General features: G+C 36.3%; 1 long non-coding RNA gene across 2 annotated transcripts in view; it reads right to left on the minus strand.

Annotated features, from left to right (window-relative positions):
• LOC141942718 (uncharacterized) overlaps positions 1-14,643 on the minus strand; it is a 33,695-nt gene extending 19,052 nt beyond the window's left edge. Inside the window, exons 1-4 of one of the 2 annotated variants that reach the window (XR_012628723.1) lie at positions 14,330-14,643; positions 11,621-11,706; positions 2,306-2,471; positions 1,339-1,431 (exon numbers count right to left, since the gene is read on the minus strand). This is a non-coding gene — a long non-coding RNA (uncharacterized LOC141942718). Of the gene's footprint in view, positions 1-1,338; positions 1,432-2,305; positions 2,472-11,620; positions 11,707-14,329 lie in introns of those variants that run through there. The other variant, XR_012628722.1, reaches the window with a different exon arrangement.
• Between the last annotated feature and the right edge of the window lie 6,429 nt (positions 14,644-21,072).

The following is a 21,072-nucleotide window of genomic DNA, read 5'->3' on the forward strand; positions in this document are numbered from 1 at the left end:
ATTCTCAGAGACTAAGGCCAAAGACTTTTTTTCTCTATTTAATTTTCCTTTAGTGGCAGTGATGCATAAGCCACACATCTGCAGGACTGTCTTGTGAGAAAGGATCGTACCAATAAGTTCCTTACAGACATCTGTAACTACAGAGCTGATGGTCTCTTTTTAATATGACCTGCCAGCTCACTTTGCTGTACAAGATTTTTCAAGTATGCTATCTTCATTTCAGCTTAACATTTTCCTTAGTATGCGTTAATTTAACAGGTCCCACCTTTTCCACAGCTGCTCAGTGTCTTTAGTTATGCTTTTCTACCATCCTTTCATCATATTCAGACATCATCTGCACACTTTAGCACTTTCTTGGTAAGCCTTAGCGTGACTAGTGGTAGCCTGAGGGAAGTGTCTCCTAAAATGCACACTGAATGACTGTACGAATGGGAGCATTTATCTTCTGGTTTGTTTTTCTTTCTAAAGGAATCTGATGGAAACCTGAAGATATCTCGAAAATTTTAAAAAAGAAATAAAAAAAAAGAAATCCAGAATCAGACTTCTCGTCTCATTGACAATAAAGCAACCTCCATTTATTGCACATTTATCTAATTCTTAAGTATGTATTAAAAAACAAAATATTGAAGATTTTCCTAGAGACACAAAAAATGCATCCTACATGATAGCTTTACTATACATTATTCCCAGAGCTATCCATGTTTTGGGGAGGTTTTTTTACTACTTCTTGTTTGGTTGGTTGGTTTTTTTTTAATCTCTGCATAAAGATGAAAAGAACTTTCTTAGGGGCATGGATCATAACTCAACTCGACTTTTTCAGATTCTGTGCTATATGCAATTAAGAACTACTTTGTCCACTGGGAGATATCGTCAAACAATTTCTCAATTGTTTTGTTTTTTTACTCTCCAGTAAGACCACACATTGATGCATTCTTAACTCATATTTTTAGTCCTGATACTATTACAAAATGAACATGTTATAAAATCCTTCAGGACCTGGGAGTCCAAAAGGTGTTCCTGGCTAAGACAGGTCATCAGATATCATTTTTTCATTTTACTACAAACTTCCAAACAGACTCAGGCAGCTAATGGGAAGATGTACCCTTTTATCCTTTTGAAGAAACATATTAGTGTTTTGGGCTTTCTGTGAGTAGTCTAGTACCCAATTTATAATGATTACACACCCCAGGGAATGTGACATATTGCTGTTTGCTGCACTTAGCCTGTAGCTCAAGCTAGATACATATTTCTTTGCAAAATCCCCACCATCAGATAGGGATCGTAGTTATAGGTTCTGGCATGATAAAAATGAAGGAAGGACACAGTTAATCCACTTACATTACAAGCAAATTTCAAAATTCTTTCTTCCTTTCTCCAAGTCCAGCATTCACATCTCTAGACACTTATTCAACCCTTACAGTCAGGGCAGGTCTGAAAGTATAAAACACCACACAGGAGACCTAACCTCATTAACGTAGTTAATGTCATCTCAACTACTAGTATATGAAACACTTTTCATCAGCTTGTTCTGGCTAAGACAAAATGAACAAAAGACTTTCCTCCCTCAAAGGAACTCTATTACAGCTGTTGGCCCCCTCAGACTTTAGTAATAGTGTTTGGAGGTGGCCCTTGTTCACACCCTATGTTACTGATGGGCTAAGAAGCCTCCTCAGCTCCCTCAGTGGAAACACATCTGGATGCCATCAGCATATTGCAGGTACTGTTACTCAAATGTCTATGCTAGACCTCCTGACACTGCATATACCTGTTGCATAGGAGGAACAACTAACTTCCTTCTGTAAAAGTAACCTCCACAGTACCATTTAAGAGTTTTCCTCAAAATACGGCTTTTGTCTTACTCAAGAACAGAACTTCACATAACTTCAAAAAGTTTTGCATAAAATCTTGTGTAACCTCAAGCTTCTATACAGAAATGCAAACAAATAATGTTTCAGTTTTACCTGTAAATATATGTGATTTCTAAGAAGTAACAGTAATCATATATTTTCAGAAAAATCACTAATTCTAATGCAAAAGCAGATCTCCCTATAGACAGAATTTTCTCTCTAGCAGCCAGGCTAAATAAAATGGCCAGCCAGGCAGGAAAAGGGTCTCTCTCACTTCTATGCCATCAGCAGCGCTTGGCTTCTGCTTTAGCTAAAGGACAGGAGCAGCAGTAATAATCTCTCTCTGTGGAGGAGAGTGTAAAAGCCTAAGCTGTTGTTGGAAGAAAAGTAGCGAAAAATTTCTGCAAAAAGGATAAGTGTTTTAAGGGGGGAGAAAGCTTTTTTTTTTTTCCACATACCTGTTTTAGGAAGTTCAGGAAAGGAGTGAAGAATATTCTCAAGACGAGCCTGTCTTTCTGGATCTTCGGGGATAAAACAGAACTGATCCAATCTCTGTTCAGACATGAAACAATCTCTCCCTGCAGTCTTCCCTTTGCATACACACATACAACCTTCTTCCTTCCCCTGTTAGTCAGCGACAAGAAATTGAGAAATAGGTAAGTGTGTGTTGCGATGACAGGCATCTCTGCTTGGGAAACTGCAGGTCTTGGATACTCTTTCTCCTCCATGTTGCAAACCAGTTTGTAGGATATAGCTGTAAACCAAGCTCTTGAAGCTGATTATGAAGCAGGATATGCAGAATTTTCATTTTTAAAGCAAGTTGACCAATAAAGGGTGCTACTGCTGGAACAGTTCTGTCAGTTTTTCAACTGTCAGTTTTTGACACACTAAGAACTTTTCTAAATGCATCTGGAATGGTGTTTGGAGAAGTAGCTTTCAACATGCACTTATGAAAGCATACACACACAGACATGTATTTATACACACATGTATGATCATGTACTTATCCATGCTCTCTTTCTATAATATAGACAGAGGAGCCTATCTGTTTCTTCATACCTGCAGACAATGAGTCTTATGTGGTGCTGATCCAGATGTATCTGTAGATTTTTGAAAATGCCAAAGTACCCTGTCAGTCAGATTTCCTCACTGACAATGAAACTTTAGTATCAGCCAAGGTTAAGACAGTTAGTTTCAAATATATATGAATATATTGCAACCACACTTCATTTGTCATTAAATAAAAAGAATGTATGTTTATATCTATCTTTCTAGATATCTATTCCATACAGATATGCACACACCATCTACACAGCAGTCAGAACTAAAAACCACATTGATTATGTTAGTCGATAACCTCTTCCTGGCACTGGTAAAAGACAACCTGATCATTCTACTTCCTCTGTTTCTGGATATCTGTGTTAATAACCGTAAGACATTTCTGAGATATCTCTGGACCCTAGAGGGAAAGAGCATTGACAGGAACCTGGGAAGTCATCTCTCTGTCTTGCTGAGAGTATCTGAGTAACCATGGTGCGCCAACACTCATCTACCAAAATGTCATTTTCATGAGAAACCACTGTTCTTCAATGTAGTGTATGTCAGTTGGACAAGCTGCTATATTTCAGCATGTTAACGATATTGTCTTTATTCTGTGCTGCATAGCTAAAATGGAATAATAATATTTTGTTCCCCTGGTTTATTTTAGAGTACAAATTCTCAGTGGGGTACGATAAACCAAAAATTAGATGGCTTTCAGTGCCTGAGCTTAAATAATAAAAGCCAGGTTAGATATGCAGTGTAGATTTATCAGTAAATTAGATAGAATTTGCCACAAAAGGACTGTGTGAGTAAAATCACTACCTCATTAGAGTTGGTCCTAAAGCTATAAGTGTTCTCCAGATGCTCTTATTGAATATTCTAGACAAACAAACAAAAAAATCTAGTTGTGCTTTGTCTCCTTTTATTTAGTTTTTTAAAAGACAGTCACAGAGCTTGAAACTCACATTTCCAACAAAAAAAAAACCAAAAATAAATTCAGCAACAAACCCTATCATATATGGTCAAGACCTTTCCTGCACATTCCATATTAAAATAGCCTTGGGATTTAAATGTGTTATCCTATGCTGATTAAAGTCAACATCTTTAAACTGCAAATGAAAAAAACCATGGTGCAATTACTACTCTAAGATGAAGAACAAGCAAAACAAAGAAAAAAAAATCTCAAAACATTTTGAAGGAAAAATAAGCATTAGAATGACAATAGCCAACCAAGATCAGTTTTCCATCTGCCAAACACTGTTTCACAATGAAATAAAATCTGCTGAGTTCATCAAAGTGGAAAGTGCTTTACTGCTACATCAGGCTCCAGATCCCTGTGAATCTCATCACAAGAAAAATGAAGAAGTATGTAATGAATTAGCTGGGAAAGGGATAACTGGTTGTCATTTCTGTTACTTCTTATAGCATCTTAATCTGAATAAAGTATCACAGAACCCTAGCTGGGCCTAAGATTAGAAGGAAATGTCTATAATGCATAGTTTAGAAAGTCAGATTCAGCTGTTAACAGCTAAGACAATTGCATACCAAGGAAAAAGATGAGGAAGAAGAAATATGTAGTAGTAGCGCATAGTCAAGCAGCATGATTGCAGTGTTAGTCTCCACAGAGGATAAACTGATTTGTTACAACTTTAAAACTGGTTTATATACATGCTGGCTCTTTTATTAGGATAGACTGTAAAGTTTGTTATTTTTCCATTCTCACTAGCATTACAGAGACCCTTGTTTACAAGAGGCTCTGCTGTTTTCACCCTTTGCAAAGGGCGGGGACAAAGCTCTCTTTCAGTAAAGTGTCAGGGGTGGAAAAAAGAGTATTAATTGCAAGTAAAACAAATATTGCTGTTAATACTATTGCAGGAAGTTGTATAGTCCCATCTAGTGGTCAAAAATTACTTCACTGCGTAGAAGAAACAAATACAGCACCTAAGCAATAGTCCCATCAGATCTGTAAATGTTATTATCTGTTTAAGCATTATACCAGCATTCTCATGCTAGTATAAGTTCCAGACCCACTATATTTTGTTATACAATATCCTAAGGCAGAGCCATACAGAGTGAATGCTCCCTGTCCACAGCTAATTCCTGTGAAAACAGATACAATTGCATCTCAAAACTGGATTCATCTAAAGAAAGAAGCTATCATTGATTTTATTTTGTAGCTGACTCTGCTCCTTGAAAATATTTTCTTATAGTAAATATCACTCTCTAATGGTATTCTGCAAAGTGTCAACTGACGGTAGCATCATAAACAGCACTTTACAGATATTGTGGATTATATTACTATTGACACAGTCTTAAAATGAAGCAGAATTCCATTTTTCCTGCAATTGCAACATCTCTCTTACAGTCTCCAAAAGAGCATTTCAAGGAAGTCGGAGTTCTGCTGCTAGAAAGATGTATGCTTTTATTGCCAGCATGCGCATGCAGTATTTACAAATATTTAAAAATCTCTGGAATTTGTTGAAAATTTTCTGGAAATTGTTTTGATAAATGTCAGAAATACCCTTCCTTAGTAAGCTATTAAGGAAATTAATTTCTACAGCATTCACAGTTTACATTGTAACAGGCCACCATTTTGGAAACAACTGGTTGTAATACAGCTAGGTTTCTGGTAATGGCCTAAATCAAGGGCTAATGTGTAAATTGCACCATCTCGAAAGGGAATGTGAGCGGCAACAAAAGTCTGAGGCAGTTATTTTACTATTTAGGAAAAGTATAGGAAAAAGTTTGGTAATTGTTTACGTAAGTAATGAAATGTGTATCATGGGCTGGGTGAGAGTAATATCTTTTTCTCACAGAGTTGCTACAACCACTGTGATTGCTATCATCACTGCTGCTAAGGAAAAGGGCCACACATCCACTGCAATGAGACCTGAAAGCAGCCTGAAGAGACTAGAGCAGCAAGGGATTATAAAGTGCTCTTACATATGAAAGTGCACTAGATACCAAAATGTCCTGTTATCACTTTGCAAAGCAAAGGTTACATTGACTTACCCCCTCAGCAACTCTGCCCACTGCACAGAGAGCATGGCCAAGGCTCAGTGCATTTTTTCAGCATACACCTGGTCACCCACTCTGAAAAATGAGATCTCATTTACTTTTACAGTCCTGCAAATCCATGTATTGTCCCCAAAATATTCTTGTCATTCATTGTGTTGTGTGTGTACATTGTCCAAGTAAAAAATTCTGCAATTTTTTTTTTTTAAAAGGCTTACAAGGAATTTCATTGCAAGTACACCTGATCCCTTTACAACATGCAATACCTGTTCAATGCCAAACCACTGCATTATTATGTTGGCTGGATGAGTTACACCCAGTCAGCAAGAGATCACTTCCCAAGCCTGGGATATGAGGCTGAAATATATGGGAAACACAAATGTATTTCAAAACTCGCATGATTTATTTAACTTTTTCTGACATTTCAGAGCAAGCTTGACTGAAATTTTACTCAGTTGTATTCAGAATACAAGAGTAAGTTTTCAAAATGAAAGCAATCTACCTGGGAAAAAAAATATTTGGGTGCATCAAGAAATCTAGATACCTGTGAAAACCTATGTATCTCAGTTACAGACAACAGTAGGAGGAATGTTGCAATGCACATTGCAGGATGTTAAAAGCTGACATATGTGGTAAGAAAAAGTCCTGACCTCCTCCTCTATGGTTCTGTACTGCATTAGGGTACTCTCTCTATGTTCACGGGAAGAGGGTTGATCGCCTATGTTAAGATTTTTTGCTTAGATTTTGAAGATTGCATATTTTTCGCTCATTTGCAAATAAATGTATTCTGTTAAGCAGTAATTCTGAAACTGAATGCCTTTCCATTCCATTTTGATTGTATCTTTCCAATTTAATGACCATTTGAGGTGGCATGAGGTTCCACATCTTTCCGTTTTTTTTTTTTCCCAAAAGAAGATCTTACTAGTGAAATATGAAATGGCAAAAATTGCTCCTTTCTGATAGCTTTGGATCTGCAGATATAGTCTTTTCTACCTTCACCACCTTTCCTATAGTTTTTAAAATGGCAGTACTGAAGAAATCTAGTAAAAAATTCATCAGCTGAACTAACTTAACTCCTCATTAGCCAATGTTACTGCACTGGTGACATCTATTTACACAGATCCATGATAAAAATCCACTGTTTTTACAAGCTTGCTATGCTAGTTTTACCTACTAGAAATTCATATCCTCCTCTGTACTAGCATGCAAGTAGTTTTAGTAGCACTCCTCACCAACATGCTCTAATCCCATATATTAAGGCCACTAGCAATAACATTCAATAAAATTATTCTCAAGTTCAGGCCTCCAGAATTCCTACTAGTAACTGCCTTTCAGAATGTTCCTTCCCTTTTCAATGTTACCTGTTTAACCTTCCTCTTAGCTAGTCCATTATCCATACCACAATTTTGCTATATCTTCTCATGTTGAAATGTCTTTGAGACACTAAATCAAATTCTTTTCTGAACTCCAGATAAATTAGCTCTATCGCATTTTCCTTGTCTATAAAATCAATTGTTACCAAGGAAAGACACCATGTCGTTGTGATATGCATTCCCCTCATAAATCTGTATGGTCTTTTTGCCATTTTTCATTTAACTCTACATCTTTAGTTAATCCATCTTCAAAATGTCTCTCAAAGTCTTCTTACAGTTGAACTGTTGTGGCCAATAGTTGTCCACGTCACTTTTCTCCTGCTCTCTTCAACAAGACTTTCTTATTCATATAACTCCCTCTCTTATTGCAATTCCCTGACTGGTATTTAGATGACCTGGCAGACTGTGTCCAAAACCCATAAAACTGAAAAACACGCCAGCTTCTTAATCCATTAAAATAGCGCAGAGATCTTATGGAGGAACAGGTGGAATAAAAGAGAAAAAAAAGACCTTCTCATAGCACAATACTGACAATGTGCACAGTGTTATACAAATTCTAGTTGAAGATACCTGTTAAAATAGAAAAGGGTTTTTGAGCTTTTGTGGAATTCCAAATAAACACTGCTCTTGAAAAGTTATGGTAATTGTGCAGTAGACTTTAATGGCTCCTTCCCAGATGCTACACTGTACCTGTACAGTAAATCTATCCTTTGGTAGTTTTTAATGAAGGATTTTTGACCTAAACAACAATGTATAGATGTAAACAACAATGTAAATCACAGTACAAGAACATTGTATGTTGAACATACAATGAACAAGGCTCCCTTCTGAAATAGTTGGGTTCCAGGAAGATTTGGTTTATTAGGTTCATAAGAGAACATAATTAGGAGCATTCAATAGAAAACCAGTCGCTACTCATACCTTATCTTCAGGAAAATGCCCCTATTCAAAAGCAATGCATAGGTTTAAGAAAGTGGGTCTTAAAGGTATACTTAAGACACAGGTGCCAAAGAGCTCTCCTAATTAGAAATAGACTTAAATGTAAGTTGCAGTTAATAGGCAATAACTCATTATTGTATCACTTACCAGACTTAGGATATAGTTTCTCTTGTTCAGTTTCACTGTTTACATAGTTAAATATTTTCTAACAAATCTGCTTCACTGAAAGCAAAACCCAATGCTGTATAAAAATTTGAGATAAAACAAGAAATCTATTCATTCTCAAGGTTTAATCATTCTATTTAGCTCAATTATAACTGAAATGGTTAACATAATTAGAATTAAAGGAACACACCATGATTAAAGGAATAAAAAATTACCTGCTTATTAAAGTTCTTTGAAATTTTATACACACACACAAAATTGAAAGGTTCCCTAGCCTCAGTGTGAATTTGACTGTCATGTAATGAGCAGAAAATGTCTGCATAAGTCACTAGAGAGAAAAACAGAAAACAGAAAATATAGGCACAAAAGAATCAACTATATAAATTTCAGTGCTGTCTGTTGCCAGGCTAAATAAAAATCGAATTAGGATCAGTTTGCAAGCAAGATGAGTTCTTCAGGCATCACAACAGCCTAAACTACAAGATTTTACCAGCCAGAGACCGAAGTCTTGATTTTGGCATAGGCATAGTAAAAAAAAAAAAAAAAAAAAAAGATAGAATTGCAAAGAGAATTACAAATATCTCTGACACTAAAATATTTCATGAGGTGGGAGCTGGGAGGGAAGGATGCAGAGTTACTTAATATTTTAACTTTTCATTAGCTTTTCTTCCTCTGAACATCACCTCTAATAACTATATCTTGAATGGGACACTGAGAATAAAGGAAGGACTTCCTCTCTGAGTAGCCCTGGGACAGGCATTGCTGCGTGAAGTGGGCAGAAGGCAAAATAGCAGTTTTTCTTCTTAGGTCACTAGCTTGGAGGCCACATGGGCCATTTAAAAGACTGACATCAGCAGCAGAGCTCTTTGGCGTCAGGAACTCAAGAAGGTTATCTTTCTCTAATTGCTCCCTAAGCATCACCAGAAGGAAGATAGCTTTTCATTACTTCCACTGTCGCTCTGCGGTTAAATGCCAGAGCTAAGACCTTTACTTGTCATTGCATTCCCATTTCATCCTATCATTCTTTAACGTCCATCCCTTCTGATCTGGTCTTTCTCTCACTTTCCTTTTTATAGATGTGAAACATTTGGGTTGGGAGAGATTCCTGTAACCAATATGTATTTCAGAATATATTAGGTGGGCATGGGTCACCATAGAATTACTAGGTCTTACATTCATTTATTTTTTTTTAGAACACCTATGAGACTTGATACTTACCTGAAGGTTCATGTTCTTTACAGACACACTTTTATGTTATATGTTAACCATATTGTTCATTTAGAAAGCAGAAAATATCTACATTTCCAGTCTACTACAAAAAGATTAAGTATCTCTTAAGAGCTCAGATATTGAAAGGAAAACACAAAATACTAGCATGTTGTTTTCTTTAAAAACTGAGAATGTAAGAGGCTTTATTTAATCTTCAGTACCTTGAGCACTGCAGTCTCTGTTTTGAATTGTCTTGCATATAACTTCCTAAAAAAGTAAAGAAAATAATTGTCCTCATAAATGTCTCTTTATTAGGGTATTTTCAGTGTAGATCCCACTGCAGTTTACAAAGATTTGAATGTATGAATGAGCTTATGTGCATAGGTAGTCTTGCTGCCCACACATTTTCAGGATCAAGCTTTTTATCCTAAAGCAACAGCTTGAGAAAACAGATTCCTAAAAACATGAATATATTTTCACTTCATTTATTTACACTATAAACATTGAGTAAGCTTTATGAATACAAGAAATTTGTCTGTCCAAACAGGAGTTGGAAGCCTCCTCTCTTTTCCTATAATTGCTGCAGATACTCTAAGGATTACTTAAGACTGTGGGGCTTGGGAATTTTGTTTTTAGCAAAGTCATCTTCACCAAACATTAGAAAGTGGGGGTTTATGTAATCTAAACAGATTATAATTCATAACTAGTTATAAGTAATGTTTGTCACATTTGCTGTTTGTATGTGGCAGTCACAAGGACCAGATGAATAGCAACTGTCTGGTGAAACAGTGCTGTTATTTTATCTATTCTCTCTAAATTCTATCTCCCTCCTTCTCTTACCATACGGTTTCATTTTTAATTCTTTTCACCTTTGTATTTGGTCAGTGATGATCTCAGTAAGTCTTTGGAATCACCCACTTATTCCAGCTGCCCTTTAAAGTCACAAAAGTATACTTCTGTCACATAAATTAGTAACTATATAGTAGAATTTATTGTTGCAGACATCCTCGGCTTCCAGAAGGTCAGTAGAATTAAAAATAATGATAATTAACATGAATATTTTTATGAAAAAAAGGTAAAGCTTTATAAAACAAAAGCATTTGGAGGGAATATTAATCTTCATGCCTCAGGGCATAAACAAACCTCTAAGTGATGGGTTGCAGGAAGAAACTTTTTCCTCAGGGCAGATTTTATAATTGCTTACCACATGTCTTCTTCCAGTTTTCTTTAAAACATGTTATAGCGCTGAGAGTCACTGCTAAAAACAGAACACTAGAGTTGACGGAGTACTGGATTGTTTTTGCATGGTATTTCTTATATTTCTCCTACGTCACTCTAACACTGCTTTCATTTAGAGTTACTGGGTCCCAGATTTTACTAAACAGATCTTAAGATGACCCTTTTCTCAGCCAGCTTTTTTTCCATTTTATATTTTGCTATATGGTTTATGCAGAGTAAGTTAACTTCAGCTAACTCATTTGCAGTACTGACAGCCTCAGTTATGTCTTTCACCTTATAGCCTCATTCATAAATTCTGTTTCACAGCTACTAAGTTCTGATGTGTTTTGTCTGACAGTCTGTCCTTTCTGGTTTGGTGTCTATCTCTCTTGTGGCTTTTCAAGACTTCCTGCAAGCTTTTCTTCCTTCTGAAAAGAATAGTTGGCATACTAGCACTACTTTACAAAAAAACCCAACCAACCAAACAAACAAAAAAACCCAAAAAACAAAAAAAATCGAAAAACAAAAAACCCCAGAATTTGTTTGCTAGAACAGAGTTTGGTAGAGGATCCTGGTTTTGTTTCTAGGAGCTGTATTTTCATCATACTGTTACTTTTACAGCGAAAAACTGTTTTAATCCATACCAAATTGATAAAGTCGATTAACACTCAAATCACCAATTTTAAGTTTGTGAGCCAATTAAACCAAAAACTACAAGGAAACACAGCTTCTCAAGAGTTCTGTGCCAAGTGTTGTGTGATCTGAAGGGAGAAAAAATAGGACAGTGGAGCCAAAGAAATCAAATATACTTACAGACTGAACTGGATGGTCTGGTTCTGATATCCAGAAGGCCTTTTATTCTTATGAACTGATATTGTGGTATACAAAATTGAATTTGTCTGTAGAAAATAAAACAGGGAACAATGTAAATTGACCCACATAAAAATAAATGAAATAGCTTTTTGTTTACTGATATTAATTTTATATGCAGTTTTTTCATCCAGGGCATTTGCTTTAGGATACTATTTCAACTAATGACTTTCAGTATTTGTGATAAGTATGGTCCAGTCAGAAGATGGCAAAACATAATGTGTTATGATAAACATAGCTTTTTTTCTTTCCACTGCTTTTTAATCTGCCAGTGATTCCTGAGTATCAGTCAGATCTTTACTGGGTTTCTTAGGGTTCTGTATGCAGTTCAAGTCTGGACATTGTTCTGTAGGTTTACTTACCTTGGTTATGAGGTTTCCTATAAACATTAGACATACAGAGTTTATCACAGAAATGTACTTTATTCTGTCTATGATTTAGTGCAACTAAATGTGCATAGAACTAAACAAAAATGATGATGTTTACTGTCTTTCTGTGATTGTATTCAGTTTGGTAGGTGCTGTGAATAGTAAAACCCCCATACGTACAAGAACAAGTGTGAAAGGGCCAGACTGAAGATACCAGTAATAAAGTAGTTTAAAGATAAATTGAGTGAGAATGTTGGACTTACATTTTGAAAATTAATCCACCGTTCATCTCTAGCATTCATGTTTCTATTCCTTTTATTTAAAGTAATAGGAAATTATGATTAAACTTTAAAGGTCTTGGATCAGAGACTCAGGAAGGATAAGTATTCCTCTAGTTCAGAAACAGACAAATATTCTTTCTACTTAACTAAAATATGGTTGTACAAAAAACTGCTTTTTTGGTGCAGCAGTTTAAAAATAAACACACATCAGATCATTTCAGGATTTATTTTTTTAATCTTTCCCTGAAATTTTTGTTTAGTTTCTGACTTGTGGGCAAAGCAATGGGAAAGAAGGCTAAGACTCGTAAAGTTGCTGGAAGTAGAACAGCTGTCACAGGACCTCAAGAGTTCGCCAGTTCATGCAGAGGGAAAGTATCTGAGTTCAGGCTTCCCCAAATACAGGGCACTCAGAGGAAGATGATGTTCTCAGTCTCTTCTTATGACATTATACCAATAATTAAAATATCCCTAGAATCCTTATCTCTTAATGAATGTCCTCATCATGAAATTAGACATGAGCCTCAATCACATTTCTGTACTGTGAATAGCGTAGGGCAGCCTCAGTGCATGCTTCCACCTTTCTCAAGCTCACTCAGTTCCAGCCAGAAACTCTGATGAATATTGTTAGTGCAGAGCTGGGACCCACCTACCCAACAGTGCTGAGCTCATACCTCTCAGCAGCAATTACAGTGCAAGCTCAGCTCAGCATTGAGCTTGTTCATGGGACTTCCTCTCAGCTCAGAGCAGAAAGAGAGCAGAAGACTGTAAAAATAACCTGTCTTGCTTCTCTTCTCCATGTAAACCTTTATAGAAAATGGAACAGGTTTGTCCTCAAAATCTGTTCTAAATCTTTTTGTTTGTTTTTCTCCATCCACAACCCCTCTGTGAGTCGAGATCTTCTTTGACACATGTGCATATTACAGTTATTTGAAACCTGCCTCCTATGAGGGTAATGGTGCTTGTCCCAGTCCTCTCAGACTCTTCCCACTTACACTTTTCCACTCACTTTCTTTCTGAGCTTTCTTTCTCTTCCATCAAATTCTGATTCAACTTAATCTCACCCCTGTCAACCATACTGTGAAATTTGAGGAGAAATTTCATGTTTTTAGAATTGAATCCCAAGAGGCAGAAGGAAATAAACCTTCCCTAGTAATTCTTTTATTCATCTACTTTAATTGTTATATATAATTCAATAATGCAAAATTAATTGTTTCATAAGTTAAATATAATTCTTCTAATGACTCCTTTTACTGAATGTATCAACATTTCTGTTGTAACTCTGCCTTCTGAGTCAATAGTCTGAATCCTTAGAAATTTACTATATGTTGCTTTCCTATAGTTCACAGCTAGGGAAATTAATTTAATTTTGTCCAGACTCAAAGTAAATGTTTGACTAAATGCAATTAGTAGTTAGTTTACTGATACCTGAACAAACCTAGGACAGGATTTAATTACATTTACAGAAATTTAATCTAATGGATCAGGTTGATTTTTTTTCAAGTATTTAATGGACCTTGCCAGGATCAGTACAAGAAAATCACCCAAAATAGTAAAAAAATTTCTTCCACACTGTTACGGAGGCTTCCAAATAAGCAACCCACCAATTTAAAAAAATAAATAGATTTATTTTTTCCATAAAACCACCAGTCAGCTCTCCGTAGATTACAGATCCGGATGTCCACAAGAGGAGAACAGAATAACTTTCTGGGGTTTAACAATAACCCGAAATACTTTACAAAGCCCCACTCCCCGGGGGTTTAACGACAACCCCAAACGAAAACTTCACTTCCTGGGGTTTAACGGGAACCCGAAACGTAAAACAAAGCCTCACACCCCAGGGGTTTAACGACAACCCCAAACGAAAACTTCACTTCCTGGGGTTTAACGGGAACCCAAAACGTAAAACAAAGCTTCACAGCCTAGGGGTTTAACGACAACCCCAAACGTAAACAAAACTTCACTACCTAGGGTTTAACGACAACCCAGAACGCTCTATCACTCACCTAGAAAGTGAGGGCTCTCAACCTCGAGGACCTGCTCAGGGCAGCGTCCCGACCCAAAGTACCTCGAGGAGTTTCCTTGGGCAGCGTCCTGACCCAAGGGGAGAGTCCTCTGACCGCAGCGTGCAGCTCCAGGGGACGAGCTCAAAATGGCTCCCCCAGGGGACTCCATTTATACCCAGGCCGAATCTGACCTGTAGTCAATAGCGGCTCCCATTGGTCAAAAGGTCTCAGCTACCGCGAGACCCTGAAAACAAAGACAGCCAAAAGCTGCCACGTTTCAACAGCCAGGAAGCTCTGTTTTCACTGGGCGGATGCACCTGCCACACACACTCCTCTTTGAAGAAGCAACCTGTATAGCTAATCAATAGCTCTATAATGTTTGTACAATAATATGGAGGAAACCTTTCTTCTTTTTTTTTTTTTCCTAGAATATCATCAAGACTGGGTGCTGTGTAACAATGATGATGTGCTTGTGGAAAATAGCTGTATAACGGACACATCAAGGCAGGATTTGCCACCTTGACTTTCTAATTTAGTGTTCTGCCTCCAACAGTGTCCAGTACTGAACGTAGCAAGTTACAAGAATTATTATAGCAGATAAGCATGTGATAACTTATTCATAGAATATTTTTTTGAATATATTTGACTTACTGTTCTGAATTACAGGGAATTATTTCCAGTCTATCTACCAAGTATAACTATGCTTAACCTTACCACACAAACACATGTATTTAGTCTCTTCTCCCAGAGTAAGATTGTAATTTTACTAATATCACATGGCAATTAATTCATAATTCTACTATTTTACTGAGAAAACAGATTGTTTCTGGAGCTACATATAAAGAGAAGGATATTTAGTACCTGTGCAATTGACTGAATATGTTCCCAAATTTATATCATCTGTAGCATTCACTGTTAACAAACCATGGCCATCCCATGCTCTTATACTGGTCTCACATCGCTGCCTTTTTTTGAACCTTTTTGATGTTTCTAGTAATTTTCATTCTGCCTTAGAGGTGTGCCTCTTTATATCAGTTTCTCAGGCTACAATCTTTAAAGTATAGTATTTTGGCTCAAGTCACTTTTTGAACTCCAGCATGAAGTACTTTTTTAATGTTAGAATTTCATTTTATCTGTCTGCTCTGATCTCATGACCTCATTTAAGTAGGAAAAAAGCCTCAGTCCTGTATAATTCAAACTTTTCAATCCAACAAATTCCTGGGATTTGAAAATAAAGATCAATAAATTTGCACACTCAAAGATAATGGATAAATAACAGATAAATTATGTTCATAGACAGTAGCGAACCTGGGGAGTAAGAGAGGTAAAATGTAGTCTTAGCAAAAGAAAACTTTAATCCAACATACTTAATCTAACATGATAGATTTCTCTTTGGATTTATTGTTATAACATATGTAGTTAGACAAACCAATCTTTAATTTGAAAAGTATTTCCCTCATCAGATTTTTTTAGGTTTACATATAACACTTTCATAATAATCCTTTATTATGATAAATGAAAATTCAAGACTATGATCTTGAGGTTCAAACTTAATTGTCTCTATAACAAATTGCTATAACAATCAGAATTAGAAATTTAATATTTTATATATTAAATAAGTAAAAAAGTAAAATCTTTTTTTCTTAAAGTTCTTGTAAAATGCAAATGCAGTTTGAAAACTTTTTTAACACAGACTTTTTGGAAACCATTTTTTTCTTGTGTCACATTTCAAAATATTGCCTAGAAAGACTCTATGTTCCTGCAATCAGGATGTGTTGTAGATCTTTCATTTTTATAATATTAATTATAAAATTGTACATTACAAAAAAAAACAAGTGTTGCCTATACTTAAATCTTATTTATATCATATTAATAAAAATATTACCAAGAACATGTAACACCTTTTTTAGCAATTTCTCTTTACTTGAAGGAAAAAGTTTAATTTTATCTTCAAGTACTCAGCAATTTGGCTTTCACTCAGAGGCACACCTCCTATGTTGTCACATGAATCACATAACCGCTCAACTTATCAAACACTTACTAGATCTTGATAGCAATCTATTGTATTTTAGAAGTAAAATAAATTCAGATTCCACTTCTGTTTCCTAAATTATTTCATCTAAGATGACATCTAAGACTGATTACAAGAAGGAATGATTCATAACATGGTGAACAGCTACAATTCATATTGCTTAGAAGATTTTTGATTTTGTAGTCTTTTTTGTCCTGGACTTTCCTTTGGATCAGGTACCATTAGTTCTCTCTAAGGCAACTTAAACCCAGAAAAAAAAAAAGAAAACCTGTCATTGATTCTGGCTAAATTGACCAACATGTGAATGTGGTTTTAGTTTGATCGACATCAAATTTGTGAAATCAGAATGTCCAGTATTATTAACGGTAAGAGAAATATTGCCTGAGAAACACTTTTACAACCACTTGGATACTTCTGGTTTACTATTCAAAAGTTATTCTGAATTTCTTCTTGCCTTTAAACTATTTCAAAGCACTTTCACGTTCTCAGTGAAGTTTTGCTCTGCAAGCAGTAATAAGAAGCAAAGGGCAAGAAGCCAATCTTTTGAAAGATTTGTGAGATGAGGAAGCAGGTGACTGAGGGAAGAAAATGGGTAAAATAATCTGAAAGTGTCCTGAATAAGAAAAAAGAAACAGGAAAATTACAAAAAAAAAAAAAAAAAAAAAAGGAGATTGAAATGTAGGGTATTTGGTACAAATTCATACATGCAAAGATCCATGCAATTATCTATATACCGTCACACATATACCTATCACATACACACAGGCACAAATATACACAGACATTGCTAGAGAATAACAAAAAAATTATGCAGCTTCATGGGTATTTCATCTTTCCCACTTTCAGATGTCTTTACTGCTGTCTCAATTCCAAGAATGTTACTATACTTCGGCTTATATTATGTTCCTTTAATTGATAATTCTCAACACTTTAGTAAAAGTGTTCATACATGATTACATTTTATTTATGCAGGGAAAAAGGGGAGATGAGATTTTATAGATCGTCTAACTTCAGTGCTATTTCCTGAGGAAAAAGAATCTCAGTTTATAAGTAAAATCATAAAAGTAATACTAGAGTGATATCCCATTCTTTGCTGATTGTTTCAGAGTATGAAGATCCAAGGAATGTTGGTACAAAAGCAGATAAACCAGCCGCACATCTGAGTATCATCAAAAAACTACAAGAGAAAAGAACCAAAGCTCTAAACAATAAATGCTCTGAGATAATGCTGTTATGTAATTTCTGACAGCTGCATGGATACATCATGTAACACTGAGTCCAAAGCAGCTATATAGAATACACTGGAAGTACTTGTTAATTGGCTAAAGCCAGCCTTAATTAGAAATATTTGTCAATTATGGCTAACTATGCATTTCTAGGTTGGCTACCACAGTATGTAACTGTGGATTAACACCAGTTACAAAACTGTGAAATTTTTATCCTTGAACCAGAATAGAACACAGAAAACAGTGCTGATGAAATGGTTAAGTGACGCAACAGTTTGTAGACAGGCCACAGTAGTTGCCAGGAGTCTGCACTGGCCTCAGCAAGAGTCACAGAGGAGAGGGATGACTGAACCGTGTTCTGCCAAACCAGAATGAACCATCCCGATGCCAAGCACACGTGAAGGAGGCAGAACCCTCACCAGGTGAAAAAGTTACAGAAACTGATCTATGTAGGCACAGAGAACAGCACAGAGACCCCAGAATGACATGTGGTAAAAACATTTGCTTCTTCTGGAAACAGAGAAGAAATAGTCATTTTTAGTTGAAAAATGCAGTTTTTCAATGGTAGACTACTTGTCTTCATAGGAAGCTCAATTAAAAGCTCTTACAATTGGCTTCAGTCTAGACACTGCGCAGACAGAAATTCTTCAACACAAATTAACTTACAAGAATTAAAATAATGGCAACCAGGATCCCTGCCCTTTTACCTACGAAGTGCAGGGCCTCCTCCTGAATTCTCTTGTACCAAAGTATTTGAAAAACTGTATGGAACACTGATTAACTTCAGTGAAATTACTTTTCATTAACCCCTTTTGACATTAGAATATAAAACACTTTAATGAATTAATACTGAAATTAAAGTTAATTGATACCTAGAAGACATCTCCTTGAAAAAGATTTTATAGTTTGTTCCAACAGACACCTTTTATTCTAGTTATCAGATCTTTCTTCAGACTGCTTTTTCTCTGTATGAATATGAAAGCAGTTTTTACAAGGAGCTGCTAAACAATTTCTTTATGTGACCATAGCAACATCCTATGATAAAAGCACATTTCCCTGAAAAGTAGAATTAAATTGATCCGTGTTACTGGTGCTAAATAGCAGTCATTCAAATAAATAGTCTTATTCAAGTCAAAGAGATTACTTTTGTGAGAACCTAATTTCGGTAAATATATACTTTTAAGTTTTATATGCTTTATACCAGAAGCACCATCTTAAATTCAGGCCCTCTTAAAATGAAATGGGATTTTATGGTCAGGAAGTGGAAAAAACAGCAGCATGAAAGGTAATGAAAATTACAAAGAGCTAATACAGTGAATCTTGACCCTTTCATGACAATTAGCTGAAATAAGTTCAGAGAAAAACTGGTTCCCTCTTGTTGGAATGTAACAAATTCATGAATTAACTTCTTAGTTTACAGGAAAAGCAATAAGATCAGTGTGATTGTAGATTATTTAATTATGTCACAGACAATGCTAATCAATGCACCTAAATATAAGTGAAATATAGAACTAAGATTGGAAAGCCATTTTTCAAAATCGCAAACTGCACTGTTAAATCACAAATTTATTCGCAGCTAAGGAGTGCAGACTTCAAACCAATATATCTAACTACTGACGTTTATTTATGTGCAACATCAATGTGATTTAGACACCTAAATCCAACAGGCACTCTGAACATACCAGCTTGAATTACAAGCTTTTTGAGCAAGATAAGCCCTGATGTAATGCAACCACATTGACAAATCTAGAATTTTACTTTATATAAGGCATGGCATACATCTGAGCTGAAAGAGAATCAGAGCAGTCACCTGTAAATAATAGTACCCAGACCTGGAACAAGGTGCTTAAAATAATATTTTAGGAATAAAACACTGAAAACAACTTCCATTGTCATCACGTCTAACCCCTTGTTACCTGAGAAAATCTGTATTGTACAGCCCAGTCCATTTCATAAGCGGTCTCTCATCAAATTGGTTAGATGGCATAACCAAAGTAGACCTAAAGAAAGGCTACTTCAAAAACTCATTCTTAAGGCTACGAGTTCCCTACTATTCTAAAGTTTACCATATCTGTTTTCATTGTCCTTGATCCTTTGTCTCTTGTGCATTTGCTCTTTGACCTCCATGGTATTTGACCAGCATTGTTTCTCCTTCTGAAAAATTTCTAGCAAGCAATTATGCAATCTATGAGCTAGATAGAAAAAGACAGGCTCTTTCAGCACTCTGGTAAAATGAGCTACCTGCTCCCTACTTTTCTGATTACTCCAGCAGCCTTTCACTAGGCTTCCTCTTGATGACTAGAATTCAACAAAGCATTCAGGTCAAGGCCATAACAGTGAGTTTTGGTTTTGTAATGGTTTCAGTATTTCAGTAGTTGAGTGGAACATTTTCTTTCTATTTCCAGTAAATTCTTGAGATTTATCACATTAAAAAAGGCAAATCTATGTGTAGCAGCAACATTATTGGCGGAAAAATGGCAGTAAGCAGAAAAATTTAATATACCAGACTGGAAGTACACCTTTGTCAAGATGGTTTTCTCTAATTCCAGTTGGTTTCACAGAGAGAAGGAAAGTGTTAACATAACTAACATGTTGTTACAGAGGGTCTCAAATAAACAACCAACCACCAAAAATTAAAAATTTATTGTTAACACAATTAACTATCTCTCCATAAATTACAGGTTCGAATGTCTGTGAGAAGAGAACAGAACAACATCCTAGGGTTTAATGACAACCCAAAATGCAGAACAAAGAACTCCATAGGGTTTAAGGACAACCTGAAATGCGGAACAAACCACCACTCGACAACCCAAAACGCTCTATCACTCACCTGACAAGTGAGGACTCTCAACCTCGAGGACCTGCTCAGGGTAGCGTCCAGACCCAAGGAACCTCGAGGAGTTTCCTTGGGCAGAGTCCTGACCCAAGGGGAGAGTCCTCAACCACAGCGTGCTGCTCCAGGGGACAAGCTCCAAATGGCTCCCCCAGGGGACTCCATTTATACCCAGGCCAAATCTGACCTGTGGTCAATAGCGGCTCCCATTGGCCAAAGGCCCCAACTGCCATGAAGCCCTGAGAACAAAGGCAGTCAGGAGCTGCTACACTTCAGCAGCCAAGAAGCTCTGCTTTCGTTGGGCGGGTGCACCTGCCACACATGTCACTGTAGTACAGCCAGTGCCCTGGCAGCCTGCCCCAAAGAGTACCCAGTTCTCCACCGAGTTCTGCTGCTCATTCAAGTTGTTCAGTGGTAACAGCCCCAGAGCTGCTTTGATCTGTCATGCTTTCACCAAAAAAAATGAAACAAACAAACAAAAAGATTTTAATTTCACCAGTGCAAAAGATTGCCATTTGTAACTGGATCAAAGAATCTATTTTATGTTCAGATACTGCAGCACTTGGCTGATGCCTAAAACCAATACATTAAAGGCCTGTCCTCCACTCATAGAAAACACTGGAAGCTTGGCACAGGATAGAGCCATGGACCC

The sequence above is a fragment of the Strix uralensis genome, chromosome 4 (genome assembly GCF_047716275.1).
Source record: "Strix uralensis isolate ZFMK-TIS-50842 chromosome 4, bStrUra1, whole genome shotgun sequence".
Classification (NCBI taxonomy): domain Eukaryota; kingdom Metazoa; phylum Chordata; class Aves; order Strigiformes; family Strigidae; genus Strix; species Strix uralensis.